Source organism: Astyanax mexicanus, chromosome 4 (assembly GCF_023375975.1).
Source record: "Astyanax mexicanus isolate ESR-SI-001 chromosome 4, AstMex3_surface, whole genome shotgun sequence".
Lineage (NCBI taxonomy): Eukaryota > Metazoa > Chordata > Actinopteri > Characiformes > Acestrorhamphidae > Astyanax > Astyanax mexicanus.
Genome location: NC_064411.1, coordinates 39,301,875 through 39,328,699, shown reverse-complemented (window position 1 = coordinate 39,328,699; position 26,825 = coordinate 39,301,875). Strand labels below are relative to the sequence as shown.

General features: G+C 36.6%; 1 long non-coding RNA gene across 1 annotated transcript in view; it reads left to right on the top strand.

Annotated features, from left to right (window-relative positions):
• LOC111194555 (uncharacterized) overlaps positions 1–24,632 on the top strand; it is a 101,202-nt gene extending 76,570 nt beyond the window's left edge. Inside the window, exon 4 of the long non-coding RNA XR_002651153.2 lies at positions 24,350–24,632. This is a non-coding gene — a long non-coding RNA (uncharacterized LOC111194555). The remainder of the gene's footprint in view (positions 1–24,349) is intronic.
• Positions 24,633–26,825: the final 2,193 nt, after the last annotated feature.

Here is a 26,825-nt window from a genome sequence, read left to right as displayed (position 1 = left end):
TGTTGTAGTATAGTATAGTGCAGTAGTGGATATACTTTGATGCAGTGTCCTCTTATTATGCAGCAGTGTCACTTTGCTTGTTCACCCCAGGGCTTATTAATGGCCATTTGTCAGAAACACCATTCATTTTCCCATAGAGATAAACTGCTTGGACCCAAAGTTCATAATATGGGCATCTGGCCAACGACAAATTGACGCGCGACTTCAGCGGCCTGTGGCTAACTGGTTGATATGATTTGTGCTGTCCCCTGCCATACGCCGGCTCTTCTCCCTGCAGATGTGACCTCGTGATACGCAGCGTTGTAAGATGATAACTGGCCTGTCGATTCGCTCCGCCATATGCTAATGACATGTGCCCGAGGCGGCTGTACGTATTTATGAGTGCTTGACCAGAGGGAAGCTAATAATCGGCTTTGGCCTGAACTCTGTCACCTTCGGAGAGTGAGGCAAAACGGGGCTTTAGCGGATCACACACACACACACACACACACACACACAAAAACACACACACACACACACTCTGTTTCTATAATTTGCATGCCACTCGCTGCATGAAAACAGATTTATGCAAAAAATAGTATCCTTGCTTCACACAGTTTTTGATGCTAACACATTATAACATCTATCTTATCAAGTAAAATCCTTCAAAATCTTGTCAAAATTGTACATATTTAAAATGTACAAATATTATAAGCTTATTCCAGTAATAACTACATTATTTTAGCTTATCTTTAAAAGAATTTCAACTGCTAGAAAAGTATGTTATTCTATCAGCATTTCCAAGCACAATTCCAACAGGGTTCATACACTTTTTAATCAATACATTTGCATGATTTTTTCATATCTTTTCCATGCCTTTAAGGCAAATTTTGATGACCATACGATTTTTAAAATAGTGCAGACATGGACAATAAGACCAAAAATCAAATTTCAAATCAAAACTATAATCGAAATTAATCATAGTAGGCCTAAAATTAATCTGACACACAATTACTAAATTAACTCTGAGCAGACGTATTTATATAGCCTAAAATAGATTTTCTTCATCGATAAGCGGAAACACAGAGATTTGTAAAGCAAATGTTCATAACTTTTTCCAAAACTTTCTGGGTATTTTTAATTTCCCAAAAAAAATTTACCATTTTTTTCATGACCATTCAAACCCTGTTCCAAGCATTATTTCCTCACAAGTGCTGAATTACCAGTAGAGAAAGAGATAGCATCAGAGGACGACTATGAAATGACAAATAAACATTTGGCAAAAATTAGAGAAAAAAAAGGTAGAGAGAATGAGAGAGGCAGAAAAGAGAGAGAGAGAGAGAGAGAGAGAGAGAGAGAGAAATAAAGAGAGAATGTGGGACAAACATGGGGATTTACATATGTAGAGATAGAGAAAAACAGAGTGAATAAGAGGATGAGAAAGAAGGAAGAAGGGAAGAGAAAGAAAAATAAAGAGAGACCAACTATGATCAGAAGGAGATTTGAGAAATTTCATCTACTATAAAAGTGTATTATTCTATTATTCTAGCAGATAATTTAGCTTGTTTCGAGCATTATTTCCCCAAAAGTGATGAATTATCAGTTATTTGCTGAAAGAAGCAAAAATATCTGACAATAGACTCTTTAAATCCCTTAAGACAAGTAAAAAAATAGTTAATTATTCATGAATTATTACTGTAATAGCCTCAAAGTGAAAAATATAGTTATAGTTTGTCTACTTTAAAGAGGATTTCACTTTTGAATATATACTGCAAAGACATACAACATTGGGACACCTGTTTCTTTATTTAAAAAAAAAACAGATTTACAGGGAGAGTTTGTTCATTTTGTTGGGGTAGCTGTTTTTTTTTTTAGCTAGGAAAGGCTTTCTATTACAATTTGAAGCATTGCTGTTAGGATTTGATGGCAGCCAAACCTTCCTGCAGGTTCTTGGCGGGTGGTCACATGAGAGTTTTGGTTTGCCTGTCTTACCAGCATATGAGCCTGCCTTGTGGGCATTGATAACATGTTTTTTTTTTTCAGATCTTTAAGCAGTGGTACATATGTTTCATAAGTGTTGTTAGCAGAAGATTGTTTTATAAAGCTTGGATCGTTATGATGTTGCATGCAGGTTATTTACATGTTATGAAAGAGGCTGCAAGTTCTGTCTATATATATATAATCAGCAGAATGGAAGGAAGTGTGTCTGCTTTCACATGATCATTTCCGACACTCTTAGTTTCTTTCTGAATATTCTTTTAAGCAATCAACATGATTTCTTCACTTCTTGGAAACAGCTATGTTTTAATGGAATGAGAGAATCTGATGCAAGTCAAGTGTCAAATTACATTATTATTATTATTATTATTATTATTATTATTATTATTATTATTATTAATATTAATATTATTAATATTATTATGTCATTAGAAAAGCATCAAGCCATTAAATGAACAAAAAAACATAAGGACAAAAGTTTTGTAAAGTTCTGGTGGCCATGTGACCAAAAAAGGCAAACAGGGTTTCAGAAAAAAGGAATAAAGGAGAGATGAAGAAGAAAAGAAAGGAATGGAGTGAGCGAATGAATAAAGGAGAGAAAAATGGAGAAGAGACAAAGAGAACAACAGGTGAAAGAGGCACAGCGAGGCCAGGAAAGAGAAAACAGGAGAAAACGAGAATGACAGAGAGAGAGAGATGGAGGGAAGTTGAGGGGAAACAGGGAGGGTTTGGGGCAAGAAAGATAGACAAGGGATAAAGAGAGAGGGAGTCTGAATGAAAGAGAATGAAAGAGAGAGAGAGAGAGAGGTAAAGTGAAAGTCAATCCTGCGTCATTCACTCCGCTGCTCTTCATTCACTCGTAGGGAACCTGTAGAAGACGTATTTAAATGAAGTCAATTCAGTGCGTGGCTCTTTCATTGGGTGCCCTCCTCCCACATTTGCCCCCTTTTTTACCCCTCCATCCTATTGCCCCCGTCCCGTTGTCACACCGCACCCCCCCTCTCTCTTTTTTTTTTAGAGCCCCGCAGCGAAACAACTAATGTACAACAAATCCACAAAGGAGGCCCTGAGTGGCTCCGATGTACAGCAGAGCAGAGCAGAGCTCCTGTTATTTCATCTTTCTTCCTCTCTTTCATCCCTCTTTTTTCTCTTTTTTTTTTTCTCATACAGAATAGCGTATAGAGGAGGGCCCCGCTCTCTCCGCTCGCCCCGCTCTCTCTTCGCTCTTGGCCCTCGGAAACCCGAAACCAGCGTCCGGAGAGAGAGAATCTAAGACGGGAGGCCTGATAAGGAGATTTCTTCCGTTCTCCATTATTTTTTGACTTCTTCTTTTTTTTTTTTTTTTTTTTCCTTTTTCAGAGCCGGAATAAAGTTACAAGCGCAGGGGCGTAGGAGCCTCGCACTCGTCGAGAGTGCGAGGCAGTGTGGGAAAAAGCAGGTCCTGGCAGCGAGACGGGGGTCACGGCGGCAGCATCCCCGGACCCGCGGCACCAGGTGTTCCCTCCATCGCATTCACAAAAAAAAAAAAAAGCACTCGCGCTTATTCATAGACTGGAGCAGAGTATTAAAACTCAAAATTTGCAACTGAATGCTGATATAATCCTGGAAATATATGTCTCCATTAGGAGCAGCAGCGCCCATTAAACGGACAAGGAGGGCTTTGTGCGGGGCTTTATGTATATTTATCAAGGTTTAAAAAGAAGACTGAGAAGTGGAAGGGGGAGGGGGGGCTGTGTGAGGAGGAGCAGGGAGCAGGAAGGAGGGATGAAGGGATGGGGGGGGGGTCGGTCTTTCCAACTGTTTACATGTTAATTTCAAACTTAACAGCCCTCGTCCTGGAACTATTTATACACAGAATGCTAATCATTTTCTCAACACCCCCCCCCCCATCCTCTTCCAAAACCCACCTCTTCTTCAGCCCACCACCACCACCACCTTTTTTCTTCTCTCTCTCTCTCTTGGCAGCAGTTATTTCCCACTTGACTGTAGATATGCTAATGCCAGTGTGTGTGTTTGTGTGTGTGTGTGTGTGTGTGTGTGTGAGAGAGAGTAAGAGTGTGTGTGTGTGTGTGTGTGTGTTTGTGTGTATGTGTGTGTTAGCTTTGGAGGGTTAGCTTTAATACTGGCAGCCACTTGAAGCTCGGTGACGCTCGGGTTTGAAACTTCAGCACTATGAGTGGGTCCCAGTGCCGTCACCCCCCCAACACACACTCACACACACACACACCCTTCTCATTCTTTTTTTTTTTTCGTCACCAGCGCCTGTTGAATGTTACAGCAAAGCCGTGAAAGGAAAGCCCACCGTTTAGTCCAAACACTTCCAAACAGAAACAAGCCGAGGAGGTTTCCGACAGGCCGAGGACTCTGCTGTACCGGTGTGGTACGGGCGGATCCGGACCAATCAGGAATATGATGCTCCTCATATGGAAATAATTAATGGAATAATTTTAATTTAGTAACAGAAGCGAAAGTAAGAGATTTATTGCACAATATGGAAGTTAGATCTTAGATTGTTGTTTATCGTCTAAGGCTGTTTAAACTTTTACAATTCTGATTTTATTACAGAAAGAAATAGTTTTATTAAAATGTACTGTATATATACACACATTGTTTCAAAAATTGATAAAAGGATGCCTTGTCCTGACCAATATCACTCTAGGAGTGATGAGGGGAAAAATGTGCCATCTACCCACCAGTTGTGCTCTCTCAGGGCTCCGGCAGCTGACGGCAAGCTCCATAACTGGGATTCGAACCAGCAATCTCCCGATCCTAGTGCCAGTGCTCAGCTCGCTAGACCACTCAGTGCCCCAATTATATATATATATATATATATATCCTGTAGGAAATAAAGGATAATCAAGTGTGCATTGAATAAGGGTCTTACTTAGGGGCACAACAATAGATAGCCATGCCTAGGTATCAAAGCCACCACAACCCACAACAACAATATACTGTATATGTTACTGTATATTGTTATACTGTATACTGTATTACTTTACTTTATTGCCACTGGCACAGGTACAAGAAGTACAGGTATATTGGAATTTGTTTGCGTTCACTTCCAAGTCAAGCGTTTTATGAAGTTTTAAGACATTTAGCACACAATATTAACACCTCAACATCAGTTAAAAATGATGAGTTTCTTTGATTTTACCAAATTCAAAACCTCTGGAATGTAATCAAATGGAAGATGGATGGTCACAAGCCGTCAAACCAAACTGAAATGCTTGAATTTTTGCACCAGGAGCAGCATAAAGTTACCCAAAAGCAGTGTGTAAGACTGGTGGAGGAGAACATGCAAAGATGCATGAAAACTGTGGTTAAAAACCAGGGTTATTCCACCAAATATTGATTTTGGAACTCCTAGAGCTTTATAAAAATGAACTTTGTGGTTTTCTTTGCATTATGTGAGGTCTGAAAGCTCTGCAGCTCTGCAATTTTTACAGAAATGTTGTCTGTAGTTAATAGAATAAAACAAAAATCAGAGAAACTGATTCAAAAACTGAAGTGGTCCCTTAATTTTTTTTTTCCCAGAGCTGTATATTAATATATATATATATATATATATGATAACTCTCTTTATTGAAATCTAGTATTATAGTTAATTATAGTTCAACATTATTCATCACCTAGTTTAGTTAATCAAATCAATGTTTAAGGATGTTAAGTATGATAAAAAAAAGTGATGTTAGCATCACTGTCGGATGAAAAAAAAAAATTAAATTGCTCTTCACATATTTTTTGTAAATCTTCATAGAATGGACCAATAAAATGCTCCAGTAACTTGGAATACAATCTTTTCTCATTGGGTTCTAATTAATGTTAAATGTTTTAAATGAAATCATAATGAAATCAAAGACATAAATACAGTAAGAAGCTCAGACATGCAGAGGAAAGTGGGCAATCCGGGACCGCCCGTCTGTGCCAGACGCCCGGCAGGTGCTGCATGTGGAGCTGGGGGTTTATTTACGGCTTTGGGAAAACTGCGCCAAGCCGAGAGAGAAGTTTCTGCCACAGTCCCACACAAAGAAAAGCTACTCTCTGAGTGCTCATAGCGACAGAAAGAGAGAGAGAGAGAGAGAGAGAGACTGAAAGAAATAAAGACAGAGAGACAAAGAGAGAGAATTATGAAATGTGGTTAGCTCCAAGTCCATGGCAACCGGCAAAGTGTCCATGTGTCCATAGAGGAGGAATGTATGTAATAAAACTGAACCTTTCACACTTTCTTTCTTTCTCTTACTGACACTCTCTCTTTCTCTTTCTGTCTCTCTATCTCTTCTATTCTGTCTTTTTAGCTTCTGAAGATCCTATGCACTGTTAGTGAAGAGTTTGTTCTACAGTATATACTGTAGTATCAAAAAAATAGATATTTTATTTAGCCAATAGCAGAACACTTTAATAAAAATTAAAAAACGTTTTTTTACATGCTAAAGAAGAACCGTTTAACCACTGAAAGGGACATGCTTATGCATTCATGTAGTTCGTTAAAGCTGATGTCTGTAAGTTTTGGGATTTGGATGATTTAGAGCCCTCTCTGGTGAGAATGGGTAACTGCACCGAGCATCTGGAAGAATCATTTTAAACTGGGCGGGTATAATGGGGTCTTCTTTCAGAGCGGATGAATCCGAATCCAGGTTATGTTTAGTTAGAGAGAGAGCGAGAGAGCACTCCTTTGTTTCTTTGTTTTTTCTATGGGTAAAGCAGGAGCTACTGAGGTCTGAGTTTCCCCTTCTGAAGTCTCCATTGCTCCACCAGCTGTTTGCGATCAGTAAAACTGAGCCGGATCCTCTTTTAGAGGCTGTACGTTTGACGTAAGTGCGTAAAGACGCGTGAGGTGGCCAGAGGAACTCCTGAGAAAAGCAATCGACATTCCAGTTTTTAGAATGAATATATTAGGCATAGCAGGGATGGTCGTTTCAGCACACTGGTACCATTTTAAACACAATAATTTTCTTTCCTTCTCCACCCAGAAATGTTTCTGCTTTTAGTTTAGAAACAAAATAATATGGACTACCACTTTAAATGTTCATAAAAAAGTGTACAGGTGCCGTTCCATAAGAAACCTTCTATTAAGACTGTATATATAACATGTACTAATTATATTTTACTGTTTTACTCGACTTAAATGTAAAATGTGTACATTTATAGCAAGCAAACAAACAAACAAACAAACAAACATACAGCTTATTAATGAGGCACTAAACCCCCTGATTTTCACTGACTCCACCCTCAGCTCCAATTTAAAAAGGCTAAAAAAAATGGGAAGTGTAGTTTGGGAGAGGCACTGGGTGATGTATGGGTTTAGAGGCAGGGCAGGAGGGAGAGCTGATTGGCTGAGCTGCAGCAGCAGCAGTGTGCCTCTGATAGCGGTGAGATTCAGACATTTGGATGTCAGCAGTGGGGTGGTATTATTGATTGCTGATCTGCATATTGTTATGTGTCTGCGTACCAAAGTACAAACAAAAACATCATCCACAGCTATAGCACAGTTGAACCTGTGAGGGCGCTACAGATGCGGAAATTAACACAATAAAAGCATTTTTTAAAGGTTAGGAAATGTTTATAACATTTTTAAGCAGCACTGGTATGTTTCATTATTTAAGCTGTTAATGAAATAAAAATGTTTTAGGGTTTTGTGGCTTTGTAAAGAAAAGAAAACATCAACTGAACAGATATTTATGCAACCAAACCTCTACTCTGCTTCACAAACAGCTTTACCTATCAAGTGTGAAGCTAAAAAGAAAAAAAAAAAGCTGAAAATGACTTTCCTTCCAAGTTTTTTATTTGAGGAGATGATGCACAATTCAGCTGTATGATTCCAATAGAGTGGCATTCATTTCTCCAACACCTGGATGCCAGAAATGCACGCCATTCTTTTTTAACAATCTTTCTTTCTTTAATCCTGAATGGGTTTTTTTTTCCTCGAACAATAAGAGCTTTTTAACACCTCTCCTTTCATAGATGCTTTAGATTTTTTTTTCCTGCATTGAAACTAGTTAGTTTTTCAAAAAAAAAAAAAAAAAAGAAAAAAGCTTTTCTTTGGGATTCATTGTTCAGGCCCGGAGAAAAATGCTGTATCTATGACAAGTGCATTCTGTTGTAATGTAGGCACACAAAAGGCAGTCGATGCATATGCAAAACGGACGATTGTTTGGTTCTTGATTCAGACTTACCGCGTCAAAAGAATTTAGCGTTAGAGGAGCATTTAATAGCAACTTTATTGTATTTAATGACCTTCATTAGACAATTAAAGGGAGGAAAATAAAGGAGTGCTATAATATAAGTCACACATATAAGCAGCAAACACCTGGAGTGGGATCCCCAAAATGTTTGTAATGCTAAATGCCTTGTAACTATGTAATTACGAACATTTTTAAAATTGTGCTTGTAACTTTTCTCTACTTCATAAAGTTGTTTGTAAATTTCTAAGTTTGGGAACCTATTAATATTGTTTAACTAACGTTGGCTGCTTTTCCACAAAGCCAAATGGTTCTGAGCCCAGAAGGTAACCGCAATAGTGATGCTGGATGAGCCTGGTAGTCAGTATGCTAACCACAGTTCTCCAGTTAGCATTCCAGTTAGTATTCTCTATTTTGAAAACGAAACTGTTACTGGGCTAACAGGTATACCCTGGCACAAAATGATATGCTATGTCCTTGGGAACCATTTGGAAAAGAGTATAATTAATAGTTAATTATAAAGCTCTAATTACACTGCAGTAGAGTTTTAGAGAGGTTTAGCTCCAGCTCTAGTGTAGTGGTTGTGCACTGTTCTACTGTGCAGCAATACCAGCATAAGGATATGTTTATTCATCTTAATTAATGGAAGAGTCATTACCAGCGAAACTGTTTCCTTGTCCTTTTTTTTTTAATTCTGAAACCTTTTGGAACTTTTTCAATTATTCACAGTAACAAAATACACAATACAGACAAAGACAGAAATATTGGATCACCTGATAATTCATTGTTTCTTACAAAAATCAAGGCTACTCAGAGTTTATGGTCAGGTAAAGTTTTCTACAAGCTGTTGGAGCCTTGCTGTGAGGATTTGATTGCACTCAGTGACAAACGAGGGCGTTTGTGACTTCAGGATGTTGAATGATAACCTCCGCACCTCGTCCTCTCACTTTAACCCTTTAACTCTTTAACCCGCCTAGCTCCAAATTGTGTATTGGGTGGAGCACCATCATTCTAGAGAACACAGTTAGTTCCACTGCTCCACAGCTCAATAATGTGGGAGGGGCTTTATACCACTCGAGCCAATGTTTGACCTTAAATTTACTCTTATGGTGTCAAAAACTTGATTGTGACAGGACTGATTCAGAGAGTCCTGTTCTGTTGGCAATACTTCGCTCTGGTCATTTTGGTTATTATGTATGTATTAATATGTATTTCTTTCATTGCTTGCGAGTTTATTTTTACGTACTGTAATTAGGTTTCTTGTTTTCTGTCATACAATACATGAATTACATTCTGTACATAATACACACATGCAGATAAAATATATATTTTTTTAATTAGTGACATTTAAGATAAGGCATTTTATTTAAGATCATGTTGGAATAAACCCTGCTATACTGTTGATATGTTGAAATGTTGTTTTGTTTTTAGGCAGGTTTCTTTGCATTTTGGCGGATTTGAAACACGTTTTACCCAGTAACTTGATTTTATCTGGAGGCCAATGTAACAACCAGGCATCCCTGTTGACTCACTATCCGCTCCGTTTGATTGGCTGTCTGATGCATAGTAGCGAGATTCGCGATGCATTTTGGGATACATTTAGCTCATGTAGTATACATTTTAAGTACCCTCAAAATAACGCTCCAATCCACTTTACAATTCTGAAACTCAGAGAAAAATGGCCGATGTACTCAATATAGTGCCCAAAACAGCAAATAAGGAGCCATTTCGGTTACAGCCTTGGTTTAATGCTTTTATGAGAAACTGACGCAAAGTGTCTAATAGTTTGGTTTTGACCATGGATGCCCAGATCTGTACCCCTTTTCATGTCTTTTTCCATTCTATATGGTCACAGCTATCACAGTTAGAATATCACAAAAACACACACAAACACACACAGTTGTGAGAGGCATGTTTTTTTTTTTTTTTTTTGCAAACGTTCCCTAAAAAAAAGCGGAATTGGACTGAATTAGAGAGCAAGAAACTCTGGAAAATGAAAAAAGCTGTGTTTGTGTATGCATGCATGTGTGTGTGTGTGCGCATGTGTGTGTGTGTGTGTGTGTGTGTGTGTGAAGCCGAAGTGATTGTTGTGCACCATTAAAACCTGTATGGATTGCTCCGCTCGTTCTCCTTTTCTCCCTCTCTAATTATGATGCTAATATCAGCACTCTAAACAAAGTAGCAATTTCCATGACTGATATGAGGACACATAATGCTTTCCTCCACAAAAGGAGGGGCAAAAAAGTGCAAGCCTTTGAGGGGGGCTACAAAACTGTTCTGTTCTGTTGTGAAAAGACACGGATACGGGTGCGTCTGTGTATATGTGTGTGTATATGTGTGTGTGTTGTGTGTGTGTATGTTCGCTTCTGTGTGCTCGGTGGCACCAGTGTGTTTGTACCATCACCTGAATTATGCACGGCCCATTGTGTTCAAATATCATAAATTGACATGTGAATGCCCTCGGATCCACCTCCCTCCGACGCCGTCCAAAATTACTATTTATTCCGCACCGGAGCCACAGCAAGACAATTAGTCATATTCGTATGCCGAAATAAATTGAGAGGCGAGATGCGGGAGACAGAGGCGGCGAACAAAAGCCGGCCTTTTGTCGGCTCCTCCGTCTGACAGGGATAATTAAATATATGAAATTGAAATTCCTCTGCGGGGGGTCCTGTTGACAAGGCTGCCGTATGTGGCGGTGCACTCGGACACGGCCCGCTCCTTTTGTGCCAGTGTTTGTGCCGCCGTGGTGCCCGGCTTCTTTCCTGACAGCTAAAAGCATACACACACACATTGCCACACACACACAACCTACCACAGAGGCACTCCACCAGTTTCCACACACTGACAACAATAAAATGAAGTCCTGCATTGTGAGCGAATTTGGGAAAAAACAACAACATGTAAGTAAAGTCTAAAAAGCGTCTAAAAGCAGCGAGAGTGCACACTTGTAGCGCAGAAAACGGACCAAAGAGTCTATACATGTGGCGAGAATGCGCACTTGTAGCACAGAAAACGGACCAAAGAGTCTATATATGCAGCGAGAATGCGCACTTGTAGCGCAGAAAACGGACCAAAGAGTCTATATATGCAGCGAGAATGCGCACTTGTAGCGCAGAAAACGGACCAAAGAGTCTATATATGCAGCGAGAATGCGCACTTGTAGCGCAGAAAACGGACCAAAGAGTCTATATATGCAGCGAGAATGCGCACTTGTAGCGAGGAAAACGGACCAAAGAGTCTATATATGCGGCGAGAATGCGCGGTTGTGGTGCGGAAAACGGACCAAAGAGTCTAATAGCGGCAAGAGTGATCAGTTGTAGCGAGGTTAACGGGCCAAAGAGTCTAAAAGCGGCGAGAGTGTGCGGTTGTAGCGCCGCAAACGGGCCAAAGAGTTTAACAACTCCAAAGAAACGAAAAATGGACAGCAAATGCAGAAAAATTCAGATAGTAACTCAAGTAAAATGATGTGTGAATGATAGTAATTACGGAAATGTTTTATTGTAAGTACTATATCTCATTTTTTGGGATTTGTTTTATTGTTTTTTCAGTCTGAGGCCCGTGACTGCACATATATTTCTCCTTCTGGCCCACAACAAAAAAAGTTTGGACACCCCTGTACTACATGTATACAGTACATACAGTGGTATAAAAAAAGTTTCTTTTATGATTTTCCTTTATAAATCATTGGTACTTTCAGTTAAATATTTCATACAGCAAACAAACAGTGATCTGTCAATTTAAGAAGTGAAATTAAGTTTATAGGATTTACAGAAAGTGTGCAATAATTCTTTCAACAAAAATCAGGCAGGTGCATAAATTTGGGCATCCAAACAGAAAAACGAATAGCTTCCAATGAGAGTCTGTTTTTGTTTCTGGTTGAAGGTATTTTGGATCATTCTTTTTTACAAACCATCTCCAGTTCAGTCAGGTTTAAAGATCATTCCAGAACATTCTACTTGTTCCTCTGCATGTATGCTTTAGTAGAGTTTGAGCAGTGTTTAGTTGTTTAGGGTCGTTGTCTTATTGAAGTTGTTGAAGTATCCAGCCCCTGCGCTTTAACTCCAACTTTTTCACTGATTCTTGAACATTGTTCTGAAGAATCTGCTGGAATCCATGCGCACCTCAGCTTTAACAAGATTCCCAGTACCTGCACTGATCACACAGCTCCACAGCATGAACCTTTTGGCACCCTCCCTAATGCCAGACGTTGTGATCTGAATTATTCTAATAGTGTATCAAAATATTCTATATAACAGCATGATGAGAAAGTGTCTGTATAGCACATGAAACTTTGTAGAAGTTGGGTAATACAACAGGACAATGACCCAAAACACCAAAGCAATAGAATAGTTTAAGAAAACAAAATCTGCCGTTTGAAATGAGCAAAAAGCCCAGATCTTAGATGCTATGGATTGACTTGAGCAGAGATGTTCCCTTGAGGCTACCAGACAACATGACAGAGCTAAAGCAGTCATACGTTTACTTTTTTATCTTTTACAGTTTTACAAAGCAAAGGACGCCTTTTGCATGATCAGCACTTAATAACACCCACATTTGTAATCGTAAAGTATAGAAAAGGGAACATCATTATTTGGGCCTGATTTCCTGCATTAGGACTTGGCCAGTTTAAACTCTTTAACAGGGAAGATGAATTCTTTTTCCAAGTGTATCATAAAATTCTACATGATAATGTGAGAGTGTCTGTAGTACATCACCGGAAACTCTGTAGAAGTTGGGTTCTGCAACAGGACAATGACCCAAAACACAGAAGCAAGTGTTTTCTCACAACATCAGATTATTAAAGTTGCAAAGCGCTACTGCATGGCTAAGATAGGATTGTCTGGCTAACTGTTGACTGTTTTCAGAGTTTTAATCAGTCAGTGGTGCACCTGTGTTTCCACACACCTCACTTCCAGACCATCACGCCCATCGGTCCAATGTGATTTTAGAGGTGTGGGTGCAAGGCGTGAAAATAAACTGTTGACGGGGTGTAAGATAGCATAGAACATCACTACCCGCCTTGCTCAGAGTGTATGATAGGACCCGATCTGTTTAAAGCTGAAGGATCATTTTTTCCCTCCCAAAACTGCACAAATAATGGCTGATTTTGATTGCTAGGGGTTTATTTTTTTAATTCCTAAATTCCAAAATGACATAAAACTGACACAATGCAACATATTAGTTTTTGCAAACAGTATTTGCTGTATTTGTTTTATACCCTGTTAAACTAAATATACTATGATTTAAAGTTTATTTGCCGAGAAATTATGCTTTGAATGCATAATAAATGTAATAACTGTTTGTATGAAACAGTATTTTCAGTAATGCTGTGTCATCCCAAGCAGCTATAAGCATGTTTTTTGAGTACTTTCATTGACGTGTTGTGTTTCTTTGTCACGGGCTGATTCAAACCCACAGAGGCCTTTGTGGTTTAAATGGAATTATGGGTTATGTCACCTTTTGCCACATAACAAGAGCTCCTTATACGTTCCCTTTGCATGAGAAAAGGATATCGCCGTTATTCTCACGGGTAAAAGGGAACTAAAAAAAGCATATCAGAACCATTATGTGCTTCAAAGTGCTTTCAGAACAGAGGGGGAATCTCACTAAATACATTTTCTTGTCTGGAAAATGTTTCCAAACTGAGTGCAAAAGTGATCTTTTTGTGCGTACGTCACTCTTCTGTATTGTGGGTAAAGTGGGCCGAGTCATGGCTGGATTGTTCGGCTGCTGGATCCTTTTACCCAGAGCGGATAACTTTTCTCGCGCTCAGTCTGGGGTAATTTGTAACCCCCTGCTAAAAGGAGTTGGCTCTTTTTGATCTGTCCTGAGGGCCTAACCCCCCCGCGGAGCTGCCCACCAGCCTGGATCATTTTACGGGGAAGGGCAGCGCACGTGTGGTCACTCAGATCTAACCAGACCTTCAGCTTCTGAATCTCATATCTTCTCTCATAGACTTTCCATTGATCGATTGGTGACACCCTTAATACACTATTAAAATACAATTAAAAGAGCTACAAAAGGGTTTTTGGTACCACTTTAAAATAAGACTACCTTTATAAAGCGTTTATAAATGATTTACAATCAGTTTATTAATAATTACTAATTAAATGTAAATGCCTTAAAAAATAATTAATCAGTTATAACACATACATAGAAAGGGCAACAATATAGATGGCTGTGGGTTCACTATTTGGCAAACAACAGGTCATTGTTGCCCTTTCTACGTATGTGACTATTATAACTGATCATTAATGATTTTTTTTAAGGCATTTACCACCTAATTAGTAACTATTAATAAACTAATTGTAAACCATTTATAAACCCTTTATAAAGGTAGTCTTATTTTAAAGTGGTACCGATATGGGTAAAAGGTTATTTATTTCTGTTGTTCATTCTGTTCATGTGTTTATTAAGTGCTTATTAATGTTTTTTTAAAGTATTTACAACTTCATTATTAATCATTAATAAACTCCATTATGAACTATTTATAAACCCTCTATTTTAAAGTGCTACCAGTATGTTTAAAAGGTTATTTTTTCTGTTGTTTATTCTGTTTAAGTGCTTATTAATGTTTTTTAAAGTATTTACAACTTCATTATTAACCATTAATAAACTCCGTTATAAACTATTTATAAACCCTTTATAAAGGTAGTCTTATTTTGAAGTGGTACCGGGTTTTTGATAGATGCTTTGGGAAGAACCAATTTTTTTGTTCATCTGTAATGAGAGTGTACATCATTTTAAAATTCTAATTTTAAACTCTATTTGTAAAAGTGTTATTAAGTTTGGTTTATACAGTTCTATTAAAAATATATATATTTTTTTATAAAAAAAATACACTGGGAGTTTCATCAGGCTTTCACAAAACAAAAACTTTCACATCTCTTTATAAACATTTAAAATAGTTTTTCAGTCGCATCCCTCCAACAAAGAAAATTTTTTGTTCCCTCTATTTTTTGTAAAAGTATTTCTAACAATTTTAAATGCAGTTCTATTTAAAATACTTGTACTATAATATTTGTTTTACAGTGTTTTACAGAAATTTCTTTAGGCTTTCTGAAAAACTTTCACATCTCTTTTACAGCAATTGAAAGTGGTTCTTCAGTGGCATCACTCCAGCAAAGAACCCTTTATAGGACCTCTATACATAAAAACTTCAATTTTCCTTTAGCAAAACACTTTCAGGTTGTGGCATGTCTCTTACAACCTTTTGTAGCACCATTATTTTACACACGCGTTCTTATTTTATTTTTTATTTTTTTTGTACAGATCTAGAAAAAAGTGTGATTTAATTAAGAGTTTATTTATACTTTCACTAAAAAAAATATTTTAAACAAGAATTAAACACATTTACAACAAATTCAAATTCAAAGCTTAAAGTAGATTTTCGGTGGCATCACTTCAATAAAGAACTTTTTGTAGCAACTCTATATATTATTTTTTTTGAGTGTATATAACTCATTTGTACACAATGTTCACATCTCTTTTACAAAATGTCAAAGTGGTTCTTGTGGGCCATTTTTCAAACAACCATTTTTAGCACCATTTGTTTTGTTTTTTTTTCTGTAAAAGTTAACTTTTCTGTACAGATCTAGGTTTATGTGATTGATTATTTTAAAGATTTAATTTTATTTAATTTAATATTTTTTATACTTTAACAAAACAACTCGCGTTTTATTTTAAAAAAGAATAAAAGTGGTTCTGCTGTGGCAACTCTCTGAAGAATCATGTGTGGGACCTTTATTTGTAAAATTGCTTTCAGTGGGTTTTTACTGATTTTAATGTTTTTTTTTTTAGTTTAACCCTCTAAACTGTAACCGCAGTGTTGCACTGTTCTTAACTTTTTAAAATCATTTTAGATTCTATTTTTAAATAAATCTTTATACATGCATGTTTCTGTATACGTTTGTAGAAAAGTGCTTTTTTTTCTACAGCATTTTTTGTGTGCATTTTCCATTTACATTGCAACTTTGAGCTTATACCTAAACTCTTAACTCTTAACTCTTCACAACTTACACAGTAGTGTCTCAGTAGTTACTGAATATTTACTATATATGTTCAATAGGTAAATGCCTTTTTAGATCAGGATCTTCAGATTTATTCAGTTTATTATTTTTATTCAAATAAAGATGCCATAGTGTCAGCAGTCCTCTCTTTTCTCTCTCTCTCTCTCTCTCTGTTTCTCTCTTTCTGACTGAGATTTAGAGCGGCTGGCACAGTGGAACGTTTTTGCACATCCTGTGCTGCTTCCATCTCTCACTTCTGCTTGTGTGTTTACTGTCTGGTTTCTGTGGGCGGTCAGGTGATTATCCTGCAGCGTACAGAGAGTGCTCAGATTAATACAGATCTGTAGCAACATACAAACACAGCAACACGTGCAATTTTTATATAATAATCACATCATCATATGCATATATAGTCATAATGTAGTCATATTACAGTATTACAAATCTCAAAATATATCAAATAATGACCTGCACGTATTGGACGTATTTTTTATATTTTATTATATTTTTAAGCCTCCAGTGATTAGTTAATATAAAGTCACTTAAATATAAAACCGTTAAGTTTTTATTTGCCGCTCATTCAGTTAAACTAAATGTGTTTAAATGTATTACAATTGCAATTATTGCAGCAAATAAACCTCCTACTAGTACAGTTGTAGGCAATTTGCATAGTCAGTCTAAAGAGTTCATAGATTTTTTTTTTCTTTTTTTTTCAGAAATTTCATGTTTTTCTTTTAGAGTTCAAAACATGAGCAGCTCAATATACAGTGTTTACATTGTAAAATTAGAATGTTGAGTTCACTTTAGAGAAGTCATTCTAAAGTTAAACAATATGTACATTCTTAAATTCAAGATAAAAGCTATATTTTCTAAATAGTATTTGCTGTAAATGTGTTGTTTCTTCTGTAAAAACAAAACGTAAACTATTTATTATTAGTAATTTACAGTAAAGTACAGTTATAATTTACAATACAGTACAGTTGTAGCATGGTAGCAATATGTATGATTAAATTAAATTAAATTTAAAAAATTAAATTAAACCACAAAGACACAAGGACAGCTTCTTATAGATAACAACATTTTTATTACTAAATTTACAAACATTGGCAAACAATGATATAAGATTATTAACAAAAGTGCATGACACCAAAAACAATGATAATTTTTTTTTTACACAATGTAATATTTTGCTTACAGTTATGGTAACTTTATGTTAAAATATTGTCATTTTAACTTGAAAATCATTTGACAGAAGTAAAATGAGAAGGTGATTCTTATTTGTTTGTGGTTCCACCCATTTGCCGAAATCCCACCTGTCACGGAAATTCAGTGAGTCTCCCACATTTTAATAGAATTACATACAATATCCTGTAAATCATCTTTTATAAGGTGCTTCCTACCTGAAATGAGTTTTTGCAGGGTGGGGTGTCTGCATTTGTTTCACCGGTTTCACGTGTCTTTATTTCTTTACCACGTAGAAAATATACAATAAAGCAAAAAAAAAACGAAATATAAATGTTAAATCGGTGCTAAATTTACATCCAGGATGGAAATATGTCCATGATAACAGTAATGAGTTATGGGTATTATTTGCAAGTAAGTACATGATTATCTACAGCAGTGAAATATGAAAAAAGTGCGAAAGGTTCAGTAGCGCAATGAATCCTTCTTCAACCCTATCTATCTTTTATGGACAATTAGATTTATTCTTTTTTGCTGTTTACTACTATTAAGTCATTTTAGTAAGTGCCTTTATGAATGAAGACATGTGTATATATATATATATATATACATATAAAGCATATTTTTGTTTTTTTAATATATAAAAAAAAGAAATGGTTGATATATCATTATATGAGATGGAAGGGCTGAAATAATGTTTGCACATATAGAGAACTGTGGTTTTAGAGGAACTGGGATTGGCGAGGCTTGTTCTACAAGTGGTTAGTCACAAACAAAACGAGGAAAGGGCTGAAAATGTAAAATGCGGGAGGCGGCAGGACACAGATATGGTTGTTGGCGGAAAAAGCTCGGGGTGTAATGCTTGCCACATTCTCTCTCTCTCTTGAATGAAGGTGTAATTAGCCGCTGTAGTTCAGTGCCAGCGTTTTCATCTCTTAGTCTTCAGCCTCTGGGCTCTTTCTCTCTCTCTCTCTCTCTCTCTCTCTCTTTTTCTCTCTCTCTTTTACTCTCTCTCTCTCATCCAGCAGCCCCCCAACCACTTACAGGTATTGCAGTGCAGCACAGCCCAGCTAACAGTCGCACCACCAGGGACAGAGATGAAAGAGCAGGAAACTACTGCCAGAAGCCTCTGAGAAAACAGGGAGAGAGAGAGAGAGAGAGCTATGGGGAGAGAGAGGTAGAGAAAGCAGTGCATAGAAATGCTAATTAATGTCAAAAGCCAAAAGTGGATCAAGACCAGGAGGGAGGAAGGAAGGAAGAATTTAATGGGGGCTGTCCCTCCAAATTCAACTTCTTCATCACTCCTCACACAGAAGAGGCCGATACAGGACGTCCCGCTAATCATATTTAACCCCTTTAACTCTAAACGCTCCGCAGGTGGTCTGTGCTTCAGTTTCTCACTTGTATAAGTACATAACTTATTTATACTCATTTATATGGATCCAAACTATATATATATATATATATATATATATATATATATATATCTTTTTTTTGGTGTTTTCAAATAATTTATAGGCCTGAAACATACTTAGATTCTCAGATATCAGAAAAATGTATAGTAATGTGTACATGTGTGTGTATGTGTATGTTTCTCAATTATTTATATTGTATTAAACCTTTTACAGTGTTCTTTATTGTTTTATAGCACTTACGAAAAAAGTAATTTAGTTACTGAATCTGAATTTATAGTAATTACAGATTTCACTGTTTTCAGTTGTTAAACAATGTGGAGTGTAAGGGGTTAATCCTGCTACATTTTAAAACACAAAGTTAGAAAGTAAACACATACTGTATTTAAATGCTAAGTGAAACAACTAGAAAATAAAAGATAGTTAACAAATAAAAACGTTTTTTTTCTGTTTTTTTTTTTTTGTTTTTTTTTGCGTTTTCCACTTCCGTAAAAAAATGTTTAGCATTAAAAATCCATTTGTTTTTCAGTTGTAAAAATGGAACAAAATATCTGTGATATTAAAAATATATAAATTTTCTTTTTTTCTATTTTTATATTCTCTTTAGAGAAACTAAATGTATTTATATTTACTATATTTAGCTATTTATGGGAGAAAATGCACAATTCCACTGTATTAAAATGTAAAGGAAGACTTTGCACAAAAAGTGCAGTCAGGTTATTTTATTTTTAATTATTCAGTGATTATTTTGTGGTATTTCATTATTTATTTAATGATTTATTTATTTGCTTGTTTGTTTATTTAGTTGTATTGGGAAGGGGTGTTCCGGGAGCTGAAAAATATTTTAAGTTTTAGCTTCTTATTAATAAACTAATGCATCAAATTCCATATAAAATGCATAGTTCTAATTTATTTTACAACAGTTTGAAATAGAACATTTTTTTTCTGATTGTCTATTTTGTGTCTGCTTTATTTTAACAATTAATGGATAGATTTAATATATATTTATTTTAATGTTAAATGAATGAATTCCTAATGCGTTTCTAAAGTGTTTACTGTGGACCATACATTTCAGAGAACTCGAGAGGAGCGGACAGAGTCGGCTTTCCACCCGTTTGTCTGGGAGATAAGAGGAAAGTGAGAGAGAGTGAGATTTGGCCGGGCTGGGCCGGGGCCGTGCCGGGCGGGATGGGAAAGGCCTGATGGCTTCGTCCCTACAACAGGAATTCCCACAAGCTGGATAAACACTCTGGAGCGTCTGGAAAAAAGAGAAGCTGCGATAAAGAACACTATCTGTCCGCACACACACCATGCATGTCCTCAAGAGTGTTCACAGGTCGCGGCTTTTGGTGGACCCAACCCATAGAGCGCGCATACAGACTTTTATATAGATTATATGTGGACGATAGGCTGATGAGGGTGGAGGAAAGTGAATGTATGGGCTCTGCACTGCAGTTATAAAATAAAAATTCTGTGTGATTACTTGTCTACTGCACGACTTCAGTTAGTTTTTGTATTTCCTCTCAGTTAGTCAGAGAAGAGTCCGGAAACAGACTGAAATGTAACAGTAGTGTTTCTTCATGATCACCTCGGCCGTGTGAACCCGGCTCGTGTTACACTCGTAGTGCTGCACAGTTGCTGGGATGAGCTGTAGTGAGCAAACATTTGCATTGTTTTTCAGTGGTGCTGCTCCAGTCTGTGTAAAACTTTAAACTGTAACAGCTGAAGGAGAAAACATGTCTGCTGTGTGTGTGTGTGTGTGTGTGTGTGTGTGTGTGTGTATTTGGGGGTGTGTCTGTCTATATGTGTGTCTGAGTCTATTCATGAGTCATTCTCATCTCAAAGAAATGTACAAAGGCAATGCTAATAACATGTACATAGAATTAAAAGCTGTATTTCATAAATATAAGCTATATTACAAACACATCACACACAAACAAATTTAATTTTGACCAGTTTTACTAGTTTTCACATAATTTGAATTTGGAAAAGTAGGCCAATGTAGTGTTAAGAGTATTGGACTCCCAAGTATTTTTATTGAAATAGTGCAGCATAGTCACTCAGACCAGGAATTGAACCCCAACTCCCATATGATGTGGTAGCTCCCTGGCAGAGAGTGGTGTTATCCACTATGCCACATCTACCAATGTAAAACCTCTTTAGCCCTATTAGTTTCTCAGGGGGACGTCTGTGAAAAATTTCATACTTCTACTCAGTGATAAAAAAAATAACAGGAGGACCAGTGAGTTTTTTTGGCTTTCTTGATCACGTGACATCGCGTTCAGTAGCTCCTCCGTTTCCACTCGCTGTTGTGTTTACGTGAATCTCCGTGGAAACTAGCTATTTTATGAAAGACAAGGTGATGAAACTCATTATTTAGCGACTTTAGCGAAAAAATGGTGGGAAGAGGACGTCTGAGAAATACACATACATGGTCGTTCCAGACGGAATAAAATCACAGAGGACCCCACCCCCACCCCCCCCCCCCCCCCCCCCCCAATATAAAAGAGAAAATTACCCCAGGACCCCGTGAGAAACTAATCCCATCTGGATAGGGCTTTTGTCTTTGTTTTTTTGACTCATGTTTTTGATATTAAACATTCTCTTCCTTTGCATCCCACTACCTGTTCTGAGTCTTATACTTATAATTATGATATAACCTCTTTTTAAACCCTGTTATAATTAAGTGTACAGTATATGAAGTGTGACTCTCTGGCGCTGGTGAAGTTGTGAAACGGTGCAGTGAATCAGTGATTCAGTGCTTCAGGAAGAAAAGCCGTCATTCCTGCGTGAAGCCCAGCCGCACTCGCTGCTGTAAATGACTTCCTATCTATTGTTCTGCTCTCAAAGGGAATTAAAGGGAATGGCCAGACATGGCTGTTACCAAGGCCAGAGCCCAGAGCAGGTGGACACTCCTGTGACCAAAGACACACACACACACACTTTTCATCTACACTTACTTTCATCATAATGCACATATGGTGCGTGCAAACAGGATTTGAGCTTCACACTTGTTAAGTGTGTGTATACACACACACACACTTAGACTTTGTGTCATTGTGTGAGGCAGTGATGTGTCATTCTCCTTTATTGCAGATAATGTAAACCAGCTTTGTCCCCTAAGGATTCTGGGAAACGGATGCCACCATAGCGGAGCTCTGCTTGGTGTGATCTTCTCTCATATTGATAAGCAAAGAGGAGAGGCCAGAATCAATGGGCTAATAAAACAAATCAATAGAATGAAACCAAAGAAAAAGTGAAGCCATTCATTTGGCCAGACAGGAAGATGCCACTAACCACACACATTGATCAGCAGTGGGGGAGGTTTGAGGGGTCCGCTGGGGGCTATCACATTTCCCCACAGATAAAAAAAAAAAACAGGACCCCAAATCTGTCGGTACTTTTGTCATCTTGCAATACTTACTTTCTAGCAATATCTGTAGAATTTTCTGTAGAATTCTGAATTTGTGCTTCATCATCATCATCATCATCATCCTCTTCAACAGCTTTCCAGCAAGTTAAACGAGCAGCTAGCCGAGCTGCATTAAACATGCTAATAGGAATCAGCAGGAATTGGCCTGTAGAGGTCAAATCGGGGTTAAATATGGGGTAATTATGAAAATTATGTATTGCTTGTAGTGTGTCAGGGTCTTAGGCAATGGCTAACGGTCACTGTTTAAATAGATCACTTCATCTCAATCAATACTATTACTGTTAGCCCCCATTATTATTACAGTCAATAGCATTGTGTTAAATTATCTGCAGGGGAACTATTGACCGCACTGTTCCTTCAGAGAAAGACTCAGACTTAGAATCTGCTTTCTTATAATTTAAACTGTACTAGAAAAAAAGTATATATATTTTTGTTTGTGTGTAAACAAAGAGACAAACAAAAATGACAGTTTATGGTTTAAATGAGTGTTAGCATTCTTACTCTTGCTTGTTTAGTGTTTAAGCAATAATTCCAAAACTGATAATCCCTGATATTGTAAAGTAAAGGAGTTTAGTTAGTTTAGTGGAGGCAAAGCTTAGGTTCATTTACAGTAGAATAATGATGCTAGCAGGGTTAGCTTGTATACAGACTGTGTGTATGTGTGGATTTTGTAAAAAATGTTCTATATTCTTTAATGTACACAGTAAAATACACAGTGTTAAAATCACAGTGTTAACTGTAATGGCTGTTAATTATCATTATCAGACAAGGTGTGATTTAAAATGAAAATCCCCACAGTGTACTCTGTTTTAAATGCTCCAACTTTTACTTTTATTTCCCTCCCAGCATCCTCTGCTGCCAACGTTATACTTTGGTTGGGTTTTATGTCGTTTGTGTATGTTTTAATTGCGTGTTCATATGTTTATATGCTTGTTTATATATTTGTTTATATGCTTGTTAGTGTTGGGTTGGAAGGTGGAGAAGGGTCTCCATTGGAAAGTTGGCATATAATGAGAGAATCACTGCTTGAATGGCAGTCTTTCGTGTTCTTTCCTGTTATAAATAAAGCTCACTGTATCTAACGCTAATGTAGCTTTTTATAATGTATTTTAGTTTTTTTCTGGCATATAGTTTTGGGGAAAATAACAGGGTGCTGGTTTAATATAAAATATACACTATCTAAAGTTGTTTTGACTTGTGGACTAAAATTGATTAATACTAATGAGTTTTAGTTTCAGTTAATATATGACTGCATAGTGTTGAATGTAATTTTACTGTAAAATAAAAAAAAAAACTCTAGTGGTCTAGAATTATTTTAAAACTGTAGAGACTGGGATTATATTCATCCAGGGCAGTGCTAAATTTAACTCTGTATGAGTCAATTTTACTGTTAGAAATATTGAGGAGTTTTTATATGAACCTCAAATTTCTGGAGACATTTCTACTAGTAGAGTGTTATTCACCGTCTTGGTGTTGGATAAGGGTCTCCACTGGAGAAGTAGCGTATGAGACATTCGCTGCATGATTGGCAAGCTTTCAATGTTTTCTCCTTATAAATAAAGCTTAAAAAAGTCACTGCAAACCTGGTTGAATTGAAAAAAAGAGATTAAACACTTTTTGCAAAAATGAAAAAAATAAGTAAAAAATGTATGTATTCAGACCCTTTGCTTTGACACTTGAAATTTAGCTCTTGATCATCTCTAAGATATTTCCAGCCCTTGATTGCTGTCCACCTGTGGTAAATTCAGTTGATTGGACATGGTTTATTCATGATGATTTCTGCATGTGTTTAATTGGATTGTAATTGAGGGCCTCAGTTATGTATATGTAGCTGTACAGATGTGGGCACATACGCTCGTCCTCACCCGCTGTAAACGCGCGATGTTTTGCAGCAGTCAGATCACATGGACGGTACAGACACCGCAGCCTCTCTCAGCGACCGTTTGAAGAAAGGGAGGGAAAAAAAAAGGAGGGGAAAAAACGGGTGATGTGAGATTGACGACTTAAATACTTCATCAATCAATGCTGGAGCCAATGTGTTGTGTTGTGATTGGTGGAGAATTCAGGCAATCCATCTTTCGCAGCAGAAAAAGAGCTAAAGATTCCTCTCAGGTAGAGAGAGAGCCTTATTTATTTCATTCTTTGCTTTTGCAGGGTTTACGCACATTCCAGTAGAGAGGCTGTGGAATGGACCCGGAGTCATGTTTTCTCCTGCCACTGCTGCTGTCCTACTGTGTGTGTGTGGAGGAAAGAGAGAGAGAGAGAGAGAGAGAGAGAAAGAGAGAAGAAGGGAGGTAATGGTGATGATTGCTCTCTGATGCATACTGCCCAAGAAAAAACAATAAAAGTGTCTGCTAAATTTCCATTAAATGTAAATGTAATGTATGTAAGTAAATGAATAAATGATAATTCTATATTTGCTGGCTGTACTATAAGATGAGCACGTTACATGATCATATATATATATATATATATATATATATATATATATATATATATATATATATATATATATATATATATATATATATATATATAATCGTATAACATATACGTGCCATCGAAATCCAGAATACAGCAGTTCCTAACACGTGATAACTTTCTTTGAAGTGTCTGTTAAAACTTAATATTTAAGCAGTAACACGTGTGTCAGCTTCAGTTTTCACTTCTGTAATTACATTACAGTGCATTTTCACTCTTGCAATTAAGTGTCTCAACAGTTAAAAAATATATAATTATTTTATAAATACAGTTATTATTTTAAATGCATGTGAACATTACTACTAATCTAATAATTCAGGTACTAAAGGTTAAACCATTCAATAGTTTACAGATTAGTTGGGGAGTTTAGAATAAACTATTCTATAGCTACAATTCAGTTTTTAGTAACTACACTGCATCCTATTATTAATATTTATTATCTGCAATACAACTGTTGAGCAACTACAATGAATCACTAACTACTATGAATTATTGAGTAACTACAAATCTACAAATCATTCATTATCTACTATGAATTATTCCATAACTATAATTACAATTATTCTGTATCTACTGTACATTTAGTATCCACTATGATTTATTCCATAACTATAATTACAGTTATTCTGTATCTGCTATATGTTTAGGATCCACTATGAATTATTTCGTAATTAATATGAACAATTCAGTATTCACTATTAATTATTCAGCAACTTGAGCGAATTGTTCTGTATATAATATAAATGATTTAGTATCCACTGTGAATTATTTAGTAAATAATATGAATGATTTAATATCCACTATTAATACAATTTAAATGATTCAGTGTCTACTATTAACTATTCAGTAACTACACTAAATTATTCTGTATCCACTATGAATTACGTATTAACTACAATTAATTGCTCTGTATCTACTACACATTTAGCATCCACTATGAGTTATTTAGTAAACACTATAAATGATTCCATATCCACTATTAATAAATTATAAATGCTTCAGTATATACTATTAATTATTCAGTAACTAATCAATGAACTTCTTTGTATCTACTATAAATGATTTAGTATCCATTATGAATTAACACTTTGAATGATTCAATATACACTATAAATTAATTATAAATGATTCAGTGTCCAATATTCATTATTTAGTAGCCAGAGTGAATTATTCTGTAGCTACTAAAAATGTAATTCACTATGAATTATTCAGCAAATATAATGGGTTATTCATTAACTACAATGAAATAATAAGTTTCCACTATTAATTATTTAGTAACTACTTTGAATATTCAGTATTTACTATGACTTATTTAGTCCATTATTAATATATTGTAATGTGTTTAGTCACTGTTATTGTTTATTTAATGCTAATAAACTAATAAATCAACTTATATTGCATTGTTTTATTTACCGCAGTAATGCAGGTGAACAGGTAAGAGTAATTTGTGTATTATGTTGATAATATGTAATGTATTTTTTATTTGATGTAGAGGAACTAAAGTACAGGTGCAGATACAGGTGTTCAGGACTTATAGTTTATTTATAGTTAAGTGCTGTAGCAGTTATGGGTGGCAGATTGTAACTCCTAAATGTTTTAAGGTGGAACTTTAGCTAAAGTATCTGATGCTACAGACATGCTAAAAGAACTCATTTAGACCTGATCTGTCTTGCTAACAGCTCACACTTTCAAACAAATATATAACAGATTTCCCATCACTCCTCTGTTTTGCTTTCTCGTCGCTGAAGCCCATGAGTTTAATTAAAGCCCGCCTCTGTCCTGCGTCCCCCCAGAGTAACACCTGGAATAAGCGTGCTGACCAGTTAGCTTCAGTTAACTCCTGCAGGACCCGGTCTGCGCCGTGTCGGGGAAGCACTTAGAGCTAAATCAACACAGAGAGTGAGAGAGAGAGAGAGAGAGAGAGAGAGAAATAGAGAGAGAGGTTGTTGAGAGTGTCTCTCTCGCTCTCTCGCAGTGATGATAAGCTCAGTTCTTGAAGAGAAAATCCTCTCTCTTATCCCCAAATCCGACATGAAATACTGTCAGATGTACTGTAATCCCGGCGACTTTGGAGGGTCGGATGACAGAAGTGTGTGTGGAGGAAAAGTGTGTGTGTGTGTGTGTGAATGTGTTGCGGTGTCATGATTCC